Source organism: Dasypus novemcinctus, chromosome 18 (genome assembly GCF_030445035.2).
Source record: "Dasypus novemcinctus isolate mDasNov1 chromosome 18, mDasNov1.1.hap2, whole genome shotgun sequence".
Classification (NCBI taxonomy): Eukaryota; Metazoa; Chordata; class Mammalia; order Cingulata; family Dasypodidae; genus Dasypus; species Dasypus novemcinctus.
In genome coordinates, this window is record NC_080690.1 from 43580409 (window position 1) to 43606077 (window position 25669).

General features: G+C 40.5%; 1 protein-coding gene and 1 pseudogene across 3 annotated transcripts in view; both read left to right on the top strand.

Moving 5' to 3' along the window:
- Positions 1–25669, top strand: part of ITFG1 (integrin alpha FG-GAP repeat containing 1) — a 268529-nt gene that overhangs the window by 41682 nt on the left and 201178 nt on the right. The gene's annotated exons all lie outside the window — the stretch shown is intronic.
- On the top strand, positions 16275–17350 carry LOC105745984 (serine/threonine-protein phosphatase PP1-gamma catalytic subunit B-like; annotated as a pseudogene).

A 25669-nucleotide genomic window follows, 5' to 3' on the forward strand; every position in this document is an offset into this window, starting at 1 on the left:
TGGTGTTATAAGCTGTGGAGGCTCAAACTGCCCACGCTAATTACCCCACGGACCCATGAAGTGTCTCCCACCTTTCTCCTTGCCAGTGATAGGGACAGAGCCACAGCCATGTGTGCAGGCCTAGACTGTAGCTGTCCAGAGAAACTGATGAAGTTTCACACCCCTTCCTCCCCTGCCTTAGTTGGGGATGGGTTTGCAGGCATAGGTAGCAATCTATGTCGTGAGGGTTCAAAATGACTGCATTTGCCCAAGTATACTTCCAGCTATTCAGTCTGTGCCAGCTAGATGTACCTACAGTTACCCAAAGAGGCTGATAAAGGTCCTGCGGTCTTTCTCCATGCCAGACATGGGATAAAGCCTAGGCTATGGTTGCAGTGAGATCTGCACAAAATAAAGAGGTCCCTGCCTTCACTGATTTTCAGTCAGCCCTACTTCCCCTCACACCATGTGAAGAGTTAGAATGGCAGCTACTGGCCTCTTTTCAACTTGGATAGGCTCAAACTTCAGATGTTCTTGGGGTTGTACTTTAGCCAGTCAAATTTACTAATCAGCTGAAGTTGGTTGCCAACCGTCTCTTCCTCTCCTTTTTTGGAAGTGGAGCTTCCAACTCCAGCCACAGAATAGCTTCTGAGGCAGCTTGAGCCACCATAGTAGGGTAATCATCAGCCTCCACGGCAAAACCTGTATTTTCCCGGAGAGGCTGCTCCAGGTCCCCCCAGCTTCCTCCCTGCCAGAGGTGGAACTGGGGGTTAGGCTAGAGTTGCATTCCCATCTGGATGGAAAGAAGTTGATCCCTACCCACACTGTGATTTCAGTAGACCCGGCTTCCTCTCCTGCCAGGAGCGGAGTTAAAATGGCAGCTACCAGCCTCTTTCTGACTTGGACAGGTTCTAACTTTAGTTGTTCTTAGGATTATACTTTAGTCTGCTGAATTTACTAATAAGTAGCTGAAGTTGGGCACCGTCTCTTCCTCTCCCATTTTTGGGAAATGGAGCTTCCAATTCCAGCAACAGAATAGCTCCCGAGGCAGTTAATGCCACCATTGGAGGATGGGCACCAGCCTCTTCCAAGTCGAGTGCTGTACTTACAAATATTCTCAGATTGGCGGTCTCCTTCCATTCTTTCAAGCATGTTGCAGAATGCCCTTCTGGTGTCCTGGAATCCCCAAACAGGTGCTTTAGATAACTCTGGGAGTTTACTAACTGCCCTGTAGCTCAAGCTGACTCTAGGAGTTTTCTACTCTGCCGCCATCTTATTGATTGTTCTTCCAGTGACTTTTACATTTAGAGAAATAGCCAAAGTCCTTTAATTGTCTGTAGGCCCCACTTCATTTGGCCCTGCCTTAACCCTCTGACCTTATCTTGTACCATTTCTCTACTTTCTGACGTGTTCTGGACACACTATTCATGAAACACTAAAAGGCAAGGTCTAATCTCATAGCTTTGCCTGGAGTTTTCTTTCTCCAGATACCCATATCACCTGCCTTGAGTTATGAAAATTTCAGCCCTCAAGCACTCCCCTTTGCCCTCACTCTGCTTTAGATATACTCTAAGCCCTTCTACGTGCTACAATACAAATCACTCACATTTTCATTATGTTTTCTGTTTTCAGAGGTTTTTTTTGTTCTTTTCACTATCATTTTTCTAGTGCCTAGAACAGTGCCTGGCACCAAATAGAGATTTGATGGATATCTGTTGAATAGTCACATTTTTGGCAGAACAGAAACAGAGAACATGTTCGATATATTTAATTGTTCAAATTTTTCCTAATTTTGTAGATATCTTTTAGCTGAAAATTTAAAAGCTGGTCAAGGAAGCTTGTAAAGAAATTAGTATTTCTTTACTGAAGTTCAGGCATACGTTTTTGGATGGCCTTTCTTTGAAAACTCCATAAGGGGTTTGTCAGAATTAATTTTTTCTATGCAGAGGTGGAAAATAATGGAGACTTTTTTCAAGAATTTTGTTTGTTTTTCTAAAAATACAAATTAAACCACTCCAACCTTTGTCCAACCAGTTATCTTATGAATAGCTTCTAAATGCATTGTTTGGACTGATTCAACTTCCTTTCTAAATACAAACTTGATGTTTATCAGCAAAGATGAACAGACCTGTTTACTAAAAACTGCAGTTGTTTCTGATTTTATGAATAGGTTGTCTGATAAGGGTAAGGCAGGAGAGAGAAAAGTAATAGAAAATGTTTTATTGAAAGATTGCTATGGCTTCCCTGATATTCATACATATTTACTCCTAAAGTAAACACTTCTGAGAGAAACTTTACAGTGATGTAAGTCTGTTGAAGCAATATTACACATACAAGACTTATAGTTTTTAGTACCTATTCATTAGTACCCGGACTTAATCCAGGGATGTCTACCTACACCTTACCTATTCACCCTAACCCTGTGCCCCCAAAATAAGCTCATCAAAGCATTGACTCTGTCATAATTTCTCTGGTCTGTATCTAAAATAAGGTTTGTAATTATTAATAAGAATACCTAACATTAATTGAACATTTTGATGAGCCAGGCGCTAGTTCTATTATTAACCCCACTGCATACATTGTGAAACTGCATAGAGAGTTTTAATAATTTGCCACACCATGGAACCCAAGAGCCTTCCTGCCTCTAATTTTTTCAGTTTAATTACTGTGGAGTTGCTATTGTACATAATTGCCAAGAGCTGTGCACTTACCATTGTCTTTGAAGATCTGGGAAAATTTATGTAACCTCCCCCAAGAAAAATGCAGGTAAGAGTAAAGTTTTATGCTCAGGAATACACTGAAACCCATCTCCTTAACCCCTAGGAAGCCCATGGACTCCCAATTAAGAATGAAGTAAGACGTGTTCATTTTATTTTATTTTATTTATTTATTTCTCTCCCCTTCCCCCCCGCCCCCAGTTGTCTGCTCTCTGTGTCCATTCGCTGCATGTTCTTCTGTGACCTCTTCTATCCTTATCAGCGGCACCGGGAATCTGTTTCTTTTTGTTGCGTCATCTTGTTGTGTCAGCTCTCCGTGGGTGTGGCACCTTTCTTGGGCAGGCTGCACTTTTTTTCACACTAGGCGGCTCTCCTTACCGGGCGCACTCCTTGCGCGTGGGGCTCCCCTATGCAGGGGACACCCCTGTGTGGCAGGGCACTCCTTGCGTGCATCAGCACTGTGCATGCACCAGCGCCACATGGGTCAAGGGAGGCCCGGGTCATGGTAGGCAGACGCCCTATCCATTGGGCCAAGTCCACTTCCCAAAACGTGTTCATTTTAAATACATAAACCTTACAGATATATAATGCAGAAAACAAAAGGCCCACATAATCTGAAACATTGTTATTGTTTTGGTCTGTATTTACAGGTTGTTTTTCTAAGCATATTCTGTGGACAGAAGAAAATATGTGACTTGACTTTGATTTTGGGGGCTTTTTTTAAACGGTGTAAGGACTATATTAAAATAAAAAACACCTATTCTTTAGAAATTATTTTGAAAATAAAATGGAAAAATGTAGCAGTTTGATACAGTTATGAATTCCAAAAGTAGATATTGGATTATCTTTCTAATCTGGTCTGTACCTGGGTGTGAGTAAGTTATGATTAGGGCTTTGACTGGGCCATGTCATTGACATTAAGTCCCAACCCCTTGATGGAAGGGGACTTGCAGATAGGGGCCATGGAAAAGGACAGAGTTGAGGGTTTTGATGTTAGAGTTCGAGGCTGAAGCCTTAAGCTGGAGCCCCGGAAGTAAGCTCACAGTGACGGTGGAAAGAGAAGTCAGCCACAGGAAGAGAGGAACCCTGAGCCCAGGAAGAAGAAGCCCTGAAAGAAGATTTCTGGAAAGAAAGGAATCTTGAACGCAGAGTAAAGCAAGACTCTGGAGGGGAGGAACCTTGGAAACCTGGGCCCTCACAGACATCAGCAGCCATCTTGCTCCAACATGTGGGGATGGACTTTGGTAATGGAAGTGGCTTGTGCTTTGTGGCCTGATGTCTGTAAGCTTCTTCCCTAAATGAATGCCCTTTGTGAAGACCAACCAGTTTTTGGTATTTTGCATTAGCACCCCTTTGGCTGACTAATATAGAAAACAAGCCACAAATTGGGAGACGGTATTTGCAACACATATAACCAACAATGAATTGTGTCCCAAAATTAAGAATACTGTCAATCAAGGAAAAAGGCAACATATTTAAAAACTGGGCAGAAAATTACAGTTCACGAAAGAACAAATAAGAAAAGGCAATAAACATGTTAAACATTTTTAGAAGTCACAGTAATTAAGTTAATACCACAAGATACCATTTTACACTCCTCAGATTTGTAAACATTAAGTGAAAAGACCAAAGAATATATATGTTTGTACATGTGTATGTGGTCAGTGTGGACAAAAGAGTGGGGAAAATAATAAACATTCTGTAATCTTTGTGGAGGAGAAATAAGAGAAGATTCAACAGCGCACTGGAGTTTTGAGTGTCACGGGGTAATCTATATGTTGAAGGAGCAGAGGGTACTTAAGTATTCATTTTATCATTCTTTGTATCTTTGATTTTTCTTGTTTATGTAAATTATTTCACAATTTACAAAATAATACTGTGTGAGCTATTTTATACCTTCCTTTTTTTTTTCCTTTAATTTCTTGGATACATTCCACTCAGTGCTTCACGTATATCAGAGCTGAATGATGTTTCTTCATATGAATGTTTATTTCTTCTAACACCTTAAGTCTTGCCATTACAGACATATTGGAATGGCCCCAGTAATAACTAAAATTTACCATAATCTTATTTGTGAAGGTATTTTATGTTCTTGAGTGTTTCTCGTACTGTCTGCCACCTAAGTAAACAGTGCTCTTTTTTTTTTTTTTAAAGATTTATTTATTTATTTATTTTTCTCCCCTTCCCCCCACCCCAGTTGCCTGTTCTCTGTGTCTATTTGCTGTGTGTTCTCCTTTGTCCGTGGCACGGGAGTCTTTGTTTCTTTTTGTTGCGTTATCTTGCTGCAGCAGGAGCTCTCCGTGTGCGGCGCCATTCCTGGGCAGGCTGCACTTTCTTTCGCCCTGGGCGGCTCTCCTTACAGGACGCACTCCTTACAGGGCGCACTCCTTGCACGTGCGAGGGGCACCTCTGCATGGCAGGGCACTCCTTGCGCGCATCAGCACTGCACATGGGACAGCTCCACACGGGTCAGGGAGGCCCAGGGTTTGAACCGCAGACCTCCCATGTGGTAGGCGGACGCCCTAACTGCTGGGCCAAGTCCATTTCCCTAAACAGTGCTCTTGAGGCTTGTTATTTGTTAAAATATAAATCTATATTTGGTTGTTTTAAAGTTTAATGTAAACAAATTCATGCTATAATGCCAGTGTATTTTTGTATGTCTCACTAAATCTGCTTTCAGTGTGACTGCATTGAACATGATATTGTACATTTCAGCACTTTCTTTTTCTTTTCCTAACTTTTTATTCTGAAAAATTACAAGCATTCAGAAAAATTTTTCAAGAATATTTTAATACTGTTCATCTGGATCAACAATTTTTAATACTTTTCTGCATTTTCTTATATATATGTACTTACATGTACATACAAACACATATGTGTGTATATAGGTGTTTATGTATGTATGTATATTACTCAGGGTTCTCTAGGGAAACAGAACCAACAGAAGATAATCTGTAAATAGTGTGAGATTTTGAAAAATTGTCGCATAGGACCATGCAAATGCGTAAGTCCAAATTCTGCAGGGCAGGCTATAAGCCAGGGACTCCAATGAAGGTCCTCCATGAGTTTCCCAGGAGCCATTATCTGAAGTAAACATGGGAATTCTCTCTCTGAATGCTGAAATCACTTCCCCTTTTAAGGCCTTTGGCTGATTGAATCAGATGTCACTCATTGCTGAAAGCAGTCTCCTCAGTTGATTTAAATGTAACCAGCCATCTATGCAATCAACTCACTGATGATTAAAGTTCATGAAGTGCCTTTTATTATAATTAGCTCAGCACTTGCTTAACCAAATTACTGGGCACCATTACCTGTCAGAGTTGACACATTAGCCTAGCTATCACAGTCCACCCTTTGTCAGCTTGGCACCCATACATATCATTTTAATTCATACTTAATCTCCAAATAAAAACAATAAAAGACACACACACACACACATATATTTCCCCTTCCTGCCACTGGATGAAACACAACAATCCTGCATAGAACTGGAAACACTAAATCCCTTCAGAAGAGGATATTAAGTCCTTGGGTAATAATCACTCCTAAGCTTGACATCTTAAGAACTATGACATAAGGCTAGTATAATTCATGTCATATGATAAGGAGAAAGGATAGGAAAGAAAACAAAGATATTTTATGTAGAGACATGCACTTTTTTGTATGTATATTTGTCATATATAAAACATAAGTTGTATATGACAGACATATTCGTAACAAAACAAGAAAGAAATATTCATGACCATTACAGTCCTGCTTTCTGTAACTGGTCATGTGGTAGAAGTTTGTATTAGTACTACATTCTTCCACTACCCATTCCATGTTTCCTTTCTCTGCATCAGGCACTTTGGCTAGCCATGTTTCTTTGTGGGGTGATCCAAACCATCATTCCTGAAAATTCTGGACCATTGTTAGTCCTGTCGGGATTGAGCTGATGCAATTTTCTATTGATTTTAATCATATATCGTTGTAGTACTAAGAAAAACCCCAGGGAATCTCCTGTATTCCAGGCAAACTCCATTGTTAAGTGTAGTCCTATTTCCCTTTGATAATAAGGATCAATCACCCCAGCCGTAGAATAATTCCCTTCTTGACCCTTGATTCAGAGGCATGAGGAGCTCAAAGTAGCCAGGGGGCAGTCTTAACTTCCAGTTCAATGGAATCATTGTGTTCCCTGATGAAAGTACTCCACCTTTTGTAACTAGGACCTGTAGACCAGCAGCGCTTAAAGTTGCAGGGACAGGGAGCAAAAATTTCCTAGTGGATCACTAGGGGTAATAGTGAGTGATGCCCCTCTACCCACTGATTTCTGGATCCGTGAATTCTAGCTATGGGAGAAACAGCACCATAGAGTAGATGCTGATTTAGAACATACACAGCTTGCTGGAGCACACTGCCCCAGCCCTGCAAGGTTTTGCCACCTGTTTGGTGCCATAATTAAATCTTCAAAAGGCCATTTCACTGTTCTATCAATCCAGCTGCATCAGCATGATGGGGAACATGGTAAGACCAGTGAATTCCTTGAGTATGTGCCCATATCCACACATCAATTGTTGTGAAATTGGTTCTTTGATCAGAAGGAATGCTATATGAAATACCATGGCAGAGGATAAGGTATTTGGTAAATCCACAGATGATAGTTTTAGAAGCATTGCATGCAGAAAGGCAAACCCATATCCAAAGTATATGTCTGTTACATTTAGAACAAATTGCTGCCCCTTCCATTATCGAAGTGGTCCAGTGTAATCAACCTGCCACCAGGTAGCAGGCTGGTCAACTTGAGGGACAGAACCATATCAGGGTCTGAGTTGGGTCTGTGCTTCTGGCAGATTGGGTACTCAACAGTGGCTCTAGCCTGGACGGCCTTGGTGAGGGGACGTGCTTGTTGCTGATCACATGCATAACTTCCATTCCTACCATCATGGCCACTTTGTTCATTATCCCATTGGGCAATGACAGGAGTGGCTGAGGAAAGAAGCTGACTGGTATTCATAGAAGGGGTCATCTTCTCCAATTGATTATTCAAATTTTCCTCTGCTGTATTCACCCTCCGGTGAACATTCACATGGGACATAAATATTTTCATGTTTTTTGCACACTCAGAATGGCTTACCAACATACCTCTTGCCCAGACCTCTTTGTCACCAATTTTCTAATCATGTTCCTTCCAAGTACCTGACTCACAGTCAAATAATTGACAACAGCCCATAAGTCAGTGTAGAAATGCACCTCCAGCCATTTCTCCTTTTAAGCAAAATAACAAACAGGTACTCTGCTCTAAGCTCTGCCCACTGGTAGGATTTGCTGTCACCATTGTCCTTCAGGGCTGTCCCAGAAAGGGGTTTCAGTGCTGCTGCTGTCTACTTTAAGGTAGTACCTGCATATCCTGCAAAACCATCTGTAAACTAAGCCTGAGTTTTCTCTATCTCAATCAACCAGTTTTATGGACCTCCCCAACAGTCCATAGCTGTGAGCTGGGAAAGAGAAGGTAATGTGACATGAGGGTGACCATGGTCATCTGGGCTACTTCCTCGTGTAACATACTTGTACCTTCAGGACCTGTTGAAGCCGTATCTTGGAGTGTTGCTGTGCATGCCCAGCTTTATGGTTTGGCAAGTCAGGCAATACTCAGCTCTTCTTTTTTTTTTTTTTTTTTAAGATTTATTTATTTATTAAATTACCCCCCCTCACCCGGTTGTCTGTTCTCTGTGTCTATTTGCTGGTCTTGTTTCTTTGTCTGCTTCTCTTGTCGTCAGTGGCACGGGAAGTGTGGGTGGCGCCATTCCCGGGCAGGCTGCACTTTCTTTCGCGCTGGGCAGCTCTCCTTACGGGGCACACTCCTTGCGCATGGGGCTCCCCTACGCGGGGGACACCCCTGCGTGGCATGGTACTCCTTGCGCACATCAGCGCTGCGCATGGACCAGCTCCACACAGGTCAAGGAGGCCCGGAGTTTGAACGGTGGACCTCCCATGTGGTAGACGGATGCCCTAACCACTGGGCCAAGTCCGTTTCCCAATACTCAGTTCTTGATAGGCAACTCAGGTCACATGGTAACTTGCTGGCCCATGGTTAAATGTTCTGTCTCTACAAAGGCCCAATAGCAGGTCAAAGGCTGTTTCTCAAAAGGAGACTGGTTATCTGCAGAGGATGGCAGGGCTTTGCGCCAAAATCTTAAGGGTCTGTGTAGTGATTCTCCTATGAGGGCCTGCCAAAGATTGCAGATAGCTTCTCTATTTACCACTGACATTTCCAGCGCCATTAGAGCTGCTGGATCATATGGCCCAAGTGGCAGTGCAGCTTGCACAGCAGCCTGAACCTGTCACAGAGCCTCCTCTTGTTCAGGTCCCCACTCGAAACTAGCAGCTTTTCTGGACACTTAGTAAATGGACTGGAGTAGCACACCCAAATGAAGAATATATTATCTCCAAAATCCAAAGAGGCCAAATAAGCGTTGTGGCTCTTTTTTAGTTATGGAAGGAGCTAAATGCAATAGCTTGTTCTTCACTTTAAAAGGATTATCTCTACATGCCTCACACTGCTAGACACCTAGAAATTTCGCCGAGGGGGAAAGCCCCTATATTTTTGTTGGATTTATCTCCCATCCTCTCTCACACAAATGCCTTACCAATAATTCTTGAGTAGTTGTTAATTCTTGCAGTTCCCACAGTAATATCTGACCTACAGGGAAAAGCAACCATAGAGCTCTTCAGGGAAGAAGGAGTTACTCTCACAAATATATTCCTCACAGTCCATTGATAGATTTTTCCTCTGGATATTCCTGGGGTGGGTGGGCAGTTCCTCATGGTAAATCCATTCTATCATTCCAATATTTGGAATGATATCTGCAATATACCAGAGCAGTTCTGGCATCTTCATCTCAGGCAATGTCACCCATCTTTTGGTCCATATTTCAGCCAGCCCACAGAACAAGCTATTAGAGCCCTTTCAAACCCCTTGAATATGACATTGAATCCAGAATCTCTACTTAGTGGACTCATGATCCAACTTTATATTCCATCCACCATTATCCTGTACCCTTAATATGCATTCCAACACATATTCCCCTGTTTTCTTTCTGTATAAATTGGAAAACTCATGCAGTTCTTTTAGAATATAGTGTACTTCCTCATTGGTCACACTTTGGTACTTACCCTTTAGGAGCTTGTTGTGACTTTAGTTATAGGTCTGGAAGAAAAGAGGCATGGTGGAGGTGGGTAAGGAGATGCATTAGAACTGTCTTCAAATCTAATTACCTTAGGGTATTCCTTTGTAGTTTCATCTGGTGAGACAAGTTTAATCTCTTCTGGTGGGGGATGGATGGCAGACTCCTCAGGACAGGTTAGAGGTTGGGTTTTTGTCTCCTCAGGGCAGGGACACTGTCTGGACTAATTGGGACACCTTGGAGTTTAGGTGGTGCAGGCTTGAGGATGCGTGATCTTCTCCTCAGGGCAGGGAGGTGTTCAGGTGGCTGTCTCCTAAGGGGAGATTATTGCAAGGTTACCTAACAAAGTCTCAGCAGCATTTAGGGTTTCAGTGTCCCATTGCCATCATCATCAACCCATATGTCTCCATGACATTCCTCAGTGTTCCACTCCTTTCCAGTCAGTGCCTTCACTTTAGCAGCTGACACCCTGGAAGATTGAGATTTTAGTTTCCATTATAACTCTGCTACTTGCACAAGGGGACTTTACATCTGGTTTTTAGACATCTCAAGTTTGTGACTGCAGGAAACAAGATTTTCTTTCAAGGCACACATAGAAACTTCCGCATTATTTATGTGGCATTTAAGTTACATATTTGTCCAGTGTATTTAGGAACATTCAGCCAACATCATTGTACCTTTTAATGCCTCAGATCTATTAAGGTATTAAAAAAACACTCTCACCCAGAAACTTGCCTCTTATAAGTACAAAAGTAGTCGTATCCAGTGGCCAACTTACATCATGGACTGTCATTGTCCTCTTGATTAGTTGGAAAGAGTCATTAGTTATTAGCATCCTGGAATCTGGTCAGAGTAGGAACCAATTGCAAAAAGCCCAGAACCAATTCAGAGATCCTGAAGTGATTCTGTATGTCAAGAACCATTCTCAATACCAAGCTGTGTGGATGAGTTCCCCAGGAGACATTGGTGTCTAAATTCGATATGGGAATTCTGTGAGTGCTGAAATCACTTCTCCTTTTAAGGTCTTCAACTGATTGGATGAGAGGTCAACTCATTGCTGATGGCAATTTCCTCAGTTGATTGTAGATCGAATCAGCCGTCTATGCAGTCTCATGATTAAAGTCCATGAAATGCCCTTGTATTACAGTTAGCCCACTATTTGCTTGATCAAAGAACTGGGCACCACTACCTGGTGGACTTGACACTTTAACCTAACTGTCATAGTATGTACATGTGTATGTAAGTAAAAGAGAGGGAGAAAGATCAAAATCTACTTTCTTTTCCTGAACTGACACCATAACTCTTCACCTCTAAATACTTCAACATGAACCTCCAATGCAATCCTATGCAGTCATAATACCATGATCACATTTAAACAAATTAACACTAATTTTATATCATCTGATAACCAATCCATATTCAAGTTTTCCCAGTTGTCCTCAACATATATTTTATAATGATTTTCTTCCCTATTTAGAATCCAATCAAAATTCATTTGTGCATTTGGTAGTTATCTTTTCATAATCTCTCTTAATCTAGCTATAGCTTCTTTTTTTTCTCTCATATCCTTTTTGACAATTTGGGACGTCTTGTGCTATAGCATGTCACTCATTTTGGATTTGTCTGGTTGTTTCCACATCGTAGTATTTAACTTTTCATCACTGAAGTCTGATCTAAAAAAACAAAAACAAAAGAGGCACACCACTAAGCTCACTGTTTCCTGTTTTTTGACAAAATAAATGAACCAGTTTTTATTCAATATGATGAAAGGGAAGGAATAAATACTATAAAAATTGCAAATACTTTTTAATGAACTCTCAAGTATAATGAGTGTGATCTTTTAAAATGCATCAGTTATTTTAAGTTTCTTTTTTCTTATATCAATGCAGTATATTAGTTATTGTTCACAAATAACACCATGGAAGGTTCAAATAGTTCAAAATATCTATTACATAAAGTATGATTTTTTCCTATCTATTAAAAACAAGGGAGAGAGTGTAAACTGCAGTGTAAACTGTAATCCATGCTGTGTAGCACTGCTTCAAATTTATTCATCAAATTCAATGAGTATGCCACATTGATGAAAGAGTTTGGTGATGTGGGAGGAGTGTGGGTGGGGAGTGGGGGTATATGGGATCATCTTATATTTTTTAATGTAACATTTTGTGTGATCTATGTATCTTTTGTTTTTCTTTTTTTTTCATATTTTTTATTTTAATCTATCTTTTAAAAAATGTTAAAAATCTATTAAAAAGAATTGTTAAAACAGTTATATTTCAGCACATAAGCTTCTAATGTGTTGTATAGCAATTCTTTGGTTCTATGTAAAGGTATTTGACATTCATATTTATGTTTTATGGTTATACAGATAAAAGTATGTTTTCTTATGTACATGATCTATTTGGTTATTTAAATCACTAACTGGTCAATTCAGTCTATAAAACATCTTGAAATCAGACAAAATAATTGAAGTAACTATACATTTGGTACCAAATAGAAATCTTTTCCATGTATTTATTATCACAGAAGGGTAAGTGATTGGGCACCCAACCAGGTTTTGCTTTCTATTCTCAGTGCTTACATTGTGGCAAGTCCTTTTGTTCTTACAGACACAATCTCCTCATTTATAAAAATGGGGAAAGCATTATGCAGCCAAATGGATTGGTTTTGAAAGTTTCTTAGAAAGTATTTTAAAATATTCTAAGATAATATTTTGGGTAACAAATATATGTATATAATGTATGTTTATAGATATATACACAAACATTTTTACATAGCAGTGTTTACCCATACTAAGTAATTGTCACTTTTTTTCTATTTTATTGCAAAATGATGAATTTAACATCATGATCCATAAATGGGTTATGACCCTTGGTTTGAAATCACCAAGTTTCAAAGTAAACTTTTTTTTAGTTTTTCAAACTAAAAAAATTAGTTTCACAGTCTGCTACCAAAATGATTCTTCCACTTTGTTCATTCAGTCAGCAAACATTTATTAAGCATTTATGTGCCTGTATGAACAAAAACTGGCAGTCTTTACTCTTGTAGAGTTTGCAGGTTCAAGAAAAGAGAGAAAATAAACAAGAAAAGGTGTCATTGTGAACTGTCATCTAAGCTATGAGGAGATGCACAGGAGAGATGCTATGTGAATGAAAACCGGGGAGGATCAGTGCTAGATTTGGCGTGGAATTTAGGGGGAGTTAAAGAAGGAAGAATACTAAAGCAACCAGAGGAAGAATGGGAAAATTCCCTCGTCGCGTTTTTATGACTAAACAAGCTTGAAAATTGTTCTTTATTTGCCTCCAGAGTTCACTGGTATCACTGATTATTGTTTAGTGATCTAATTGTAATCAACCAAATAAATAATATTCTCCATAGGTAATTTTCCTAAATACTTTTTTAAAATTTTGCTTTTGTAATCATTTGTTTTGGTAACCTATTTTATTTAAGTAAACCTTTACATGAAGAAAAATGTACAAATCATAAGCTTGATGAACCATCATAGTGTGAACATACTCATTCATTGTAATCATCACCTAGGTTCTAGACTTACTAGTATGTCAGCAGTCCCCCTAATATCTCCTTCCAATCACCTCTACTTCTCACACAATTAACCACTGTTCTTGCTATCACCCACCCTTCATTCTCTGGGAATCTCTAATCACAGCTCTGTCTTTCCAAATCAGCTAATTCTAAATTTCTCACATAAGTGACTTCATTCAATATTTGTCCTTAGGTGCCCTGCTTATTTCACTGAGCATTATTGTCTTCAAGCTCATCCATGTTGCTACATGTCTCAGCATTTCATTCTTTCTTATAGTGTAATAATATTCTATTAAGGATATGTATTACATTTTGTTTATCTAGTCATATGTTGATGGGCACTTAAATTGTTTCCACCTTTGGACTGTTGTGAATAATGTTGTGAACATTGGTGTATGTACTAGTCAGACAAAGAGATGCTGATGCAAAATACCAGAAATCATTTGGTTTATATATCGGGTATTTATTTGGGGTAGGAGCTTGCAGTTACCAAGCCATGCAGCATAAGTTACTTCCCTTACCAAAGTCTTTTGCCACATGTTGGAGCAAGATGGCTGCCGATGTCTGCCAGTCTTTAGGCTTCCTGGGTTCCTCTCTTCCCTGGGTTCATTTGTCTCTGGGCTCAGGTCCTCTGTTTTCTCCACAAGGTCAGCTGTAGACTATGAAACTCTCTAGGCTTTGCCCCTCTCCACAAGGTCAGCTGCAGACTATCAGGCGAATGGCTTTCTCCCTTCCCCCAGCGTTTCTGCCATGTCTGAGGAGCTATCTCTATTCCTCTGTGTTCTTCTCCTGTGTATTCACTTTCCAGGCTCCACAAGATTGCAGCATCAAACCTCCAACATCAAAAAGCTCCAACTCTGTCCTTTGCCATACCTTTTATCTATGAGTCCCCACTCACCCAGGGGCAGGGACTCAGGGCCCTACTGACATGACCCAATCAAAGCCCTAATCATAATTTAATCATATCCAGGTACAGACCAGTTTACAAACATAATCCAATTTCTATTTTTGGATTTCATAACTTATCAAACAGCTACAGTGTACAAGTAACCATTTTAGATCTTTTTTTCACTTTCTATGAGTATGTAATTTGGAGTACACTTACCAGATCATGTGGTAATTCTATATTTAACTTTTTGAGGAGCCACCATATTGTTTTACATCATGGAAGCACCATTTTACATTCCCACCACCAGTGCACTAGAGGTCCAATCTCTCTACATTCTTTCCCTTATTTCCATTTTTTAAATAATAGCCATCCTTGTGGGTGTGAAGTGGTATCTCATTGTGGTTTTGATTTGCATTTAATGCAATAATGCTAATAATGTTAAGCCTCTTTTCATTTGCTTATGGCCATTTGTATATCTTCTTTAGATCTGTTCCATCCTTTGCCCAGTTTTTAATGAGGTTGTCTTTCTCTGTTTGCATTGTGAAGATTCTATGTATATCCTGCATATTTTATTTTCAAGATTTATTTTTATTTATTTCTCCTCCCCACACACCTGTCCGCCCCCCCCCTCCCCCCAGCTCCCAATTATCTGTTCTCTGTGTGTCCTTCTGTGTCTGCTTGTATTCTCATTTAAGTGGCTCCGGGAACCGATTCTGAGACTTTCCGGTTTGGGAGAGAGGCAATTACTCTCTTGCACCACCTTAGATCCCCTGTCCTGCTAAATCTTATTTTCTCTCCACTGTGTCTCTTATTGTGTCATCTTGCTGTGCCAGTTGTCCACGTCAGCCAGCACTCCTGGTGCTGCGAGGTGGCTTTTCCTACGCAAGACGACATTCCCATGCAGGGTGACTCTCCTGCGCAGGGGCACATTCCCATGTGGGTCAGCTCTCTGCGTAGGCCAGCTTGCTCTCACCAGGAGGCCCTGGGCATCGAAACCTGGGCCTCCTATATGGTAGACAGGAACCCAGTTGGTTGAGCCACATCTGTTTCCCTATCCTGCATATTAAGTTTCTTCAATATATGTTTTACAGCTATTTTCTACCATTCTGAAAGATTTATTTTCACTTTCTTGATAATGTCCTTTGCACAATTTTTTTTAAAAATTTTACTGAAATCCAATTTTTCCATCTTTTCTTATTCATGCTTTTAAGGTCACATCTAAGAATTCATTGACAAATTTCCTAGTAATGAAGAGTTTTATGATTTCAGGTCTTATGTTTAGATCTTTGATCCATTTTCAGTTCATTTTCTATAGGCGTGAGATAAGGTTTTATAATGTGAAATTAGCATTTCACAATGCCAATGTGGAGGGTCCATCCCCACATCTGGAAAGGGAGGAGGGCAACTGGTGCTGCATCAGCCTACCTGGGCACTGTGGTTATTTTGGACCCACATGGCATACATTGTAGCCCACACCTACAGCTCTATCCCCACACTAGGCAGGGGAGGAAGGGATATGAAGTTTCATAAGTCTCTCTGGGCAAACAGTCTTGGCCTGCATTTCTTGGATTGCTACACAAGCTCTGTCCCTACCGTGGCAGAGGAGAAAGGTGGGAAAAGCTTCTTTGGTTCCCTGGGCAATGCAAGCAACTTCAACCTACACAGCTTACAGTACCAATCACATCTTCAGCTTCTACTACACAACCAGTGAGGCAGAAAGGGCAAGAAAACCCTAAAGTAAAAAGAGAAACTACACCCAGAATATATACATCTAGTAAGCCAGATGCCAAGATGGCAACACAAATTACAATCCTTACCAAGAGACAGGAAGATTTGGCCCAGTCAAAGGAACAAGGTAAGCCTCCAGATGACATAAAGGAGTTGAGACAGCTAATCATAGATGTTCAAACAAATCTGAATAAATTCAACGAGATGGCTAAAGAAACTAAGGATATTATGAAGACATTGAGAGGGCATAAAGAAGAATTTGAATTGTGGTTCCAGCAAGGAGAGAAGGAGGAAGCAGGGAGCAGGACGGCCAGGGGGAACCCACCACAACTGCTGCCGCCACCACCTCTGTGCTCGTGGCATGGGGAAGGGGATGTGAGTCCTGGGCATGAGCCAGCAGTGGCGCAGCTGCAGAAGAATCAGTGGTGGGAAGGCGATGGCAGATAAAGATAAGCTCAGCATCAACAGCGTCATCCAACAGTATTCTGGAAGTGAAAGGGTCCAAGTGTGGTTAAAATGTCCAGCCACAGGAGAATGAAATCAGAAGACGGTGCTTAAAGTGTTGTGAGACTTTCTCAGTCAGCCTATCCTACTAGAACTTGAGGCACCACTCAAAATATGTGGTGATATCCATGGGCAATACTATGGTTTGCTTTGACTTTTTGAGTACAGTGGAGTTTCACGAGAAAGCAACTACCTATTTCTCGGGGACTGTTTGGACAGAGGGAAGCAGTCATTGGAGACTATCTGCCTCTTACTGACCTACAAAATCATATATCCCAAGAATTTTTTTCTCCAAGGAAACCATGAATGTGCCAGCATCAATAGAATTTCTGGATTTTATGAATGTAAAAGAAGATACAACATTAAACTATGCAAAACTTTCATAGTGGCTTGAACTCTTTACCAATATCAGGCATTGTGGATGAGAAAATACTCTGCTGTCATGGAAGTTTGTCATCAGATCTTCAGTCTGTGGAGCAGATTCACCAAATTATGTGACCAACTGATATAACGGATCAAAGTCTTCTTTGTGATCTTTTGTGGTCTGACCCCAATAAAGATGTCTTAGGCTGGGGTGAAAATGACATAGGAGTGTCCTTCACATCTGGTGCAGAAGTGGTTCCAAAATTTCTCCACAAGTATGATTTGGATCTTATATGTAGAACCCATCATGTGGTTGAAGATGGCTATGAGTTTTTTGCCAAGAGTCAGTTGTCACTCTGTTTTCTGCACCCAGTTATTGTGGAGAGTTTGACAATGCAAGTGCCATGATGAGTGTGGATGAAACACTAATTTGTTCTTTTCAGATTTTAAAGCCTGCAGAGTAAAAGTAGCCAAATGCTACTAGACCTGAAATACTACTAAAGGGTATGATCACAAAGCAAGCAAAAAAAAAATGTCATTTTGACACTGCCTAGTTGGGACTTGTAACACATAGTATATAAACCTTATTTTTAAAACTAATGTGTACTGGTCACCTTGCTCAAATAGATCTGTGTTTGTGGGGCTCCACCCCCTTCCAGTTTTGACGTAATGAATGGCGTTTGCTGGTTATAATAGCAAATGAAAGACTTTTCTATTCCCAAGAATAGTATTTTGTTTTTTTTAAATCTGTTTCTATTGCAAACTTCATGATGGTGTTAAAACTGTACACTCCAGGACAATTTAACCTAAGGGGTAAGTGTACTGTTGATCTTTTTTTTTTAATTCAGTCCAACTAATGGATAGTATAAATGCTTATTTTCTTTAGGATATAAAGAGAGCCCTAGGGTGCTCTGAATCTGTGTTATTATCATAAAATGCATACTGTAGAAACAAACCACTGTGAAATTTTTGTTTTGTTTTATTTTGTTTCAAAGGGATTCCTTTTCTTCTCTCATTGTCTTGTCATGTACAAACTAGTTTTTTTGTAGTTTTCAACATCAGGAGTAACTTTCAACCTTGCCAGCATTGCTGGTATGATGTATATTTAATTAAAGCACACTCTTCCCCTACTGTATACTTAAAATGACAACTAAGTATGTCATTGACAATTAAGTTTTAAATGTTTGTGACTCTTTCTTAAAGCCAAAGTTTCTCTTGGGATCTGTATTTACACTAGGTGGGGTGATCATTTACACATGCCATCTTCTAGGGGTTTTTTATTTCGAATAGCAGTTAGTAGTGCAGTGCTGTTTAAGCAGTTAAAGATTAATATTAGTAACATTTTGTGCAATTTCCATATAGTGTGTTCATTAAGTAATCTTTTTACAGTAATATCAGGCCTAAACCCAATCATTCAGAAAACTTCAAATTATACAAACAATACTGTTCTATGTGAGTGACCAATTGTACTTTCTTTGGCCTATATTCTATATTCTGAAGTTGAGGCTTATAAGTAAAAAGAAAGGAACTTACTTATTATTCACCAGTTTATACAAAACTCACAGTGTCTAAGATCTGTTAAAAAGAAATCTGTTTCATGCTGGACATTATATATTCCTGCCATAACCCACTGAATGGACTGGAGGAGAGTGTAAACTACAATGTCAACTATTATCCACGCAGTGCAGCAGTGCTCCAAAATGTATTCATCAAATGCAATGAATGTGCCACAATTATGAAAGAGTTTATTGATGAGGAGTGGGGTGTGGGGTATATGGGAACCTCTTATGTTTTTTAATGTAACATTTTTTGTGATTTTATGTATTTACAAAAAAACTACAATAAACAAGTAATTTCTTTTTTTAAAAGAGAAGCAAGTCAAAATAAATTTTTAAAAATCTGTTTCAGGGAAGCCGACTTGGCCCAATGGATAGGGTGTCCGCCTACCACATGGTAGGTCCGCAATTCAAACCCCGGGCCTCCTTGACACGTGTAGAGCTGGCCCATGCGCAGTGCTGATGCGCGCAAGGAGTGCCCTGCCTCGCAGTGGTGTCCCCCTCGTAGGGGAACCCCACGCGCAAGGAGTGCACCCCGTAAGGAGAGCCACCCGGCGGGAAAGAAAGTGCAGCCTGCCCAAGAATAGCACTGCACACACAGAGAGCTGACACAACAAGATGATGCAACAAAAAGAAACACAGATTCCCAGTGCCGCTGATAAGAATAGAAGCAGTCACAGAAAAACACACAGCGAATGAACACAGAAAGCAGGCACCTGGGGGCAGGAGAGAGAGAAATAAAATAAAAATCTGTTTCAGCAGATGACAGTGTATAATACCATGTGGTGAAAATGAATTCAGACTTATTAAATAAGAATAATTTGAAAGCATACATGGAAAATAACAGATCTTATAGGAATGAAAGGCACAATCAATAAAATAAAAAATGCACTGGAGGCATATAACAGCAAATTTGAAGAGGCAGAAGAAAGGATCAATGAGCTTGAAGAGATGGCCTCTTAAAGTGAACATACAAAAGAACAGATGAAGAATGGAAAAAATTGAACAGAGTCTCTGTGAACAAAATGACAGTAAGAAACATGCAAACATACATGTCATGGGTATCCCAGAAAGAGAAGAGAAGGAAAAAAGGACGGAAGGAATATTTGAAGAAATAATGTAGAAAAGTTCCCAACCCTATTTAAAGACATAGATATCCATGTCCTAAAAGCACAACATATTCCCATCTGAATAAATCCACATAGAGCAACTCTGAAACACATATTTATCAGAATATCAAATGCCAAAAACAAAGAAAATTCTGAGAGCAGCAAGAGAAAAGCAATGCATTACATACAAGGGACACCAATAAGATTAAGTGCCCATTTCATATCATAAGCCATGAAGGAAATAAGGCAATGGTGATGATATATTTAAAATGCTACAAGAGAAAAATTGCCACCCAGGAATCTTATATCCAGCAAGATTGTCTTTCAAAAATGAGGGTGTGTTTAGAATATTCAAAGATAAACAGAAACTGAGAGTAATTGTAACCAAGAGACCAGCTTTGCAGGAAATATTAAACTGAGTACTACAGCCTCAAAAGAAAAGACAGGAGAGAGAGTCTTGGAAGAGTCTAGAAGTGAAGATTACCTCAGTAAAAGTATCTAAAGAAGTAAAAAGAGTAGTGAAAATAAAATATGAAAGATAAAACTCAAAGGTCAAAATGAGTGAAATAAGAACTGCCTTTATGGTAATAACATTGAATGTTAATGGATTAAACTCCCCAGTCAAAACACACAGACTGGTGGAATGGATAAGAAATATGAGCCATTTATATGCTATCTACAAGTGGGTTTTATACCAGGCAAAGGTGTTTCAACACAGGAAAATCAATCAGCATAATACACCACATTAATAAATCAAAGTCACATGATCCTATCGATTGATACAGAAAAGGCATTTGACTAAATACAGCATCCTGTCTTGATAAAATTACTACAAAAGATAGGAATTGAAGAAAATTTTCTCAACAAGATAAAGACCACATATGAAAAACCCATAGATAACATTGTACTCAGTGGTGAAAGACTGAAAGGTTTCCTGTTGCAATCCAGAACAAGACAAGGATGCCCACTATCTCCACTGGTGCAAGCCCAGAACCCATATTTCAAGAGGACTAGTACATGCTTCCTCAAGGATCTGCCAGACCTAAAAACACCAACAGAAGGAAATAAAACCAACTCCAAAAAAGAGTGTTTCCTCACATCCCTGTAGATGCTAATATAAGGCCAGAAGCTACCACTGCCCAGAGGCCTGGAACCAAGGCCAGTATCAGCACTGGTACCTTAGGGATCTACCAGACCAGGAAAGAGCCACACATAAAATAAAATTTGAAAATGATGCCCTGGCTCTCTATATCCTCATAGGTGTTGGTGGGAGGCCTGACTCCACTGCTGCCCAGAGACCTGAAATGAAGACTAATGTATGCACTGGACCTTCTGGGATCTGCCAGACCAAGAAACACTTACCACACATACAAAAATAACCAACGGAATAAAAAAGTACACTGGCTCTTTATATACCAGGGGATGCTGGTTGGAGAATAGAAGCCACTGCTGCCCAAAGGACCTAATTTTTGACAGGACCATGCCAGTCCCTCAGGGATTTCTCAGACAGACCTTTGTAGGGCTGAAAAATAGGAACTGATCACTAGATCAGACATTTATTAAAGTTGAACTCTTTTCCTCTGGCATTCCCATGATTGTTCTAAATGTTCAATCTGATTCCACATTTACCACTGAGTTAATTCCAAACATTTTTTCCAGATAAGTTATTTTTGTGGTAGAGGTAGGAATCTGTATAACTCCTATTGTGCTATTTCTTGTCTATGATCTCTTTCTCTCAAATGATTTTAATCTTTAGCTATCCCATTCCATTAATGGTTCTCTCAGTAGTCTGTGAAACCCATTTCATTTCAGGTACCTTGTACCATGTATACATCTAGTTCCATCTCCCAGAACTCCTAACCACAACCTTCTTTCCTTCTGATTCCTAATTGACCTCTTGGATCATCTAATACCTACTACTTTGCCTTCTTGCAAACCCTGACTTTCTTTGACTTCTATGAAATCTGGTTTTCTTTCTAGTTTCTATTTCATCCTTTTTAGAACCTTCTGTGGGCTCCTCATCCTCTCTTTAATCCTGAGATATAGGTAAAGCTCAGGATTTTGTCCTCAACCCTCTTTACTTTTTCTGCTAAACACTCTCCTTGAGCACTACATTGACTTGTCTGCTTCTATGGCTTATGTCAGTTACATTAGTTATACCACCAACTCCCACATTTATAGCTCTTATTCCAGATCTCTTATAAGATCTAACTGCTTGCTGATTTCTCCATTTCTTTAACCAACACATATTTCAAACTCAGCATCTCCAAAACAGAGCAAGTTATCTTTACTTCAGAACCTTCTTTTTCGTTTATTTACTCACTCTCTCAGTGGGTTGCAATGCCATCCCTCTAGTTGTCAAGGAAAAAACCCAAGACTTATTCTTGATCCTCTCTGTCTCACTCCACACATCCAGTCAGTTCCTAAATCTCCTTGACTTCACCTCCTGAAAATCTTTTGAACCATCAACTGCTGTGTATCCCCATTGCAGCTATTCAGGTTTAGACCACTGTGACCTCTTCCTTACTTTATAGTGACATCTCTTGACTGGTGTCTCATAGTTACCAGTCTCCTTTTCCATTTCATTCTCCCACCTGGACTCCTAACACCTGAACTAGAGATTTGACCTTATGACACCCTTGCTTAAAATAATAATGGCTCCTTATTTCCAGCAGGAAGAATTCCTTGCTCCTTATAATGGCATAAAAGGCCCTTCCTTTTCTAGCCCCTACCCAGTGCTCCAGCCTTAGCTCTCCAATCCCCATCTCTTTCTCTGTACTACTGCCACCTTGTGCTTACATGTTATTTCCTTTGCCACAGGTGTTCTTATTTCCCCCACTTCCTTTCACCTGGCTGACTTTTACATATCTTTCAGTTCCCAAATGAAATTTCTTTTTGATTTTTACAAGACTACCCTAGTCCCCAGTGTAATGGCAGCTACTCTCTTATTCTTGGTTACTTGTCTTTCCTTGAGGAAAGTATCTGCTCTTGAGGAAATTAACACTGTCTGCCCTATTCACTGTTTTAGCTCCAGGCCCTGTCCTATGGTGATGCCCAATGCTATCTGAATAAGTGAATGAAGGAAGATAAGTGCAAGCAAGGCAATTGCAAAGGAAGAGGGTGTGTTATGGCTTATAATGCAGGATCTGAAGGCCATTGGATCCAGGTTCCAATCTCAGTTCTACCACTGACCATGTGTGGCCATGGGGAAGGTATTTAGCCTAAGCTTCAAACTCCTCATCTATAAAAATGGTAATGATAATAATTCCTACCTTGCAGGGTAAGAAGTAAATGAGACAACAGGTCCAAAGTACCCAGTACCGTGCCTAGAGCTTAATAAGTATACAGTGTCATTCCATTATGATTTGTGAAAAGATAAAACTAAAAAGCCATCTGATTATTACTGTATTCTTTTTGACATTGAAAGCATACATAAGTAGAGGAATGACCCCACTGACAGAGATTGCTTAATTAATATTTGAAGACATGAAGCACACTATTATATGTGACCCTCAGCCCCTGAAATATTAGAAAAAGATGACAAACTTCCCAGTTAGGTAACAATGAATCATCATAGGCGAACCAGCAAGATGGTGGCAGACTAAGGAGCTCCTAGACACAGCTCCTGCTACAGAGCAGTTAGCAAACACCCAGAGCTCTCTGGAGATAGCTGAAGCACCTGTTTGGGGGCTCTAGGAGGCCAGAACGGCATCCTGCAACATCCTGGAGGGAATGGAAGGAGAAGACTGCCCATCTGCAGAGAAGACTCATAAGTAGAGTACTCCACGCCACAGAGACCGGTGCCCATCCTCCACTGGAGACACAAGCTGCCTCGGGAGCTTTCCCACAGCTGGAACTGAAAGCTCCACTTCCCCGAAACAGGGGAGGAAGAGACGGTTGGGCACCAATTTCAGCTACTGATGAGTAAATTCAGTGGGCTACCTTGTAATCCTGAGAATAACTGAAGTTTGAGCGTGTCCAAGTCAGAAAGAAGCTGGGAGCCACCATCTTAACTCTGTACCTGGCACTAGGGGAAGTGGGTGGACTGAGGATTCCAGTGCTGGTGGGGACTGGCTTCTTTCCATCCAGGTCAGACTGCAGCTCTAGCCTAGGCCCCAGTGCCACCTCCAGCAGGGAGATAGCTGCAGGGACCTGTGCTAGCCTTTTCAGTAAATTACCGGTCAGCTATGGAGGCCAAGTGCTTATTCTACGCTGGCAGCACAAGCCGCCCCAGGAGCTATTCTGCGGCTGGAATTGGAAGTTAAATTTCCAGAAACGGGAGGAGGAGACGGTTGGCTGCCGGTTTCAGCTACTGATTGGTAGACACAGCTGGCTAAGATATAACACTGGGAAGAGCTAGTGTGTGAACCAACCCAAGTCAGAAAGAGGCCAGTAGCCTCCATTCTGACTCCAGCCCCAGCCTGAGGGAGAGCCGGGCTGACTGACACTCTCAGTGTCAACAGGAATCAGTTTCTTTCACGCAGATCAGCCTGCAGCCCTAGCCTATGCTTCAGCCCTGCCTCTGGCATGGAGGAACCTGAGGAACCCTGCACCAGCCTGTACAGGAAACTGCAGGTAACTTTGGCTGGAATAGACTGAAAATGAGAAGTCTACCAGGGCAACTGCTGTCATCTTGGACCCGCACTGCATAGATTGCTGCCCACACCTGCAGCTCTATCCCTTCCCCAGGTAAGGGAGAAAGGGTTGTGAAGCTTCATCAGTCTCTCTGGGCAACTACAGTCTAGGCCTGCATGTGGATTATTCCACATAGCTTTGACTCTGTCCCTACCCTGGCAAAGGAGAAAGTTGGAAGAAGCTTCATTGGTCCCTGGCGCAATGAGGGCAGCTTGAGCCTCCACAGCCTACCACACCAACTACATGCTTGGCTCCTACTGCACAGCCAGCAGGGGAGAAAGGATAGGGAGCCCTAAACTAAAGAGAAAAACTGCACGCAGAATAAATACTCTAGTAAGCCAGATGCAAAGACACCAACAAAAAATTACAATCCACACCAAGAAACAGGAAGCTATGGCCCAGTTAAAGGAACAAGATAAGCCTCCAGATGACATAAAGGACTGAGACAGCTAATCATAGATGTTCAAACAAATCTCCCTAATAAATTCAATGAGATGGCTAAAGAGATTAAGGATATTAAGAAGACATTGGATAAGCATAAAGAAGAATTTAAAAGCATACATAGAAGAATAGCAGATATTATGGGAATGAAAGGTGCAATCAATGAAATTAAAAAAAACATTGGAATCATATAATAGCAGATTTGAGGAGGTGGAAGAAATGATTGGTGAGCTTGAAGAAATGGCCTCTGAAGGTGAACATACAAAAGAGCAGATGAAGAAAAAAATGGAAAAAATTGAACAAGGTCTCAGGGAACTAAATGACAGCAAAAGGCGTGCAAATATACACGTCATGGGTGTCCCAGAAGGAGAAGAGAAGGGAAAAGGGGCAGAAGGAATATTTAAAGAAATAATGGTAGAAAATTTCCCAACCCTATTGAAGGACATAGATATCCCTGTCCAAGAAACACAACGTACTTCCATCAGAAAAAATCCAAATAGACCAACTAAAAAAACACATACTCATCAGAATGTCAAAGGCCAAAGGCAAAGAGAATTCTGAGAACAGCAAGAGAAAAGCAATGCATAACATAAGGGATATTCAGTAAGCTTAAGTGCTGATTTCTCACCAGAAACCTTGGAAGCAAGAAGACAGTGGTCTGATATATTTAAGATACTACAAGAGAAAAACTTTCAGCCAAGAATCTTATATCCACAGCAAGACTGTCTTTGAAAAATGAGGGTGAAATAAGAATATTCACAGATAAACAGAAACTGAGAGAATTTCTAAGCAAGAGAACAGATTTTCAGGAAATACTAAAGGGTGTGCTAGAGCCTGAAAAGAAAAGACAGGATAGAAGGGCCTGGAAGAGAGTCTAGAAATGAAGATTATATCAATAAAAGTAACTAAGAGTGTCAAAAGAGTGGTGAAAATAAAATATGACAGGTAAAACCCAAATAGTCAGGAATAAACTTAACCAATGATGTAAGGCACTTGTATTCAGAAAACTGCAACTCAATGTTAAAAGAAATCAAAAAAAGCC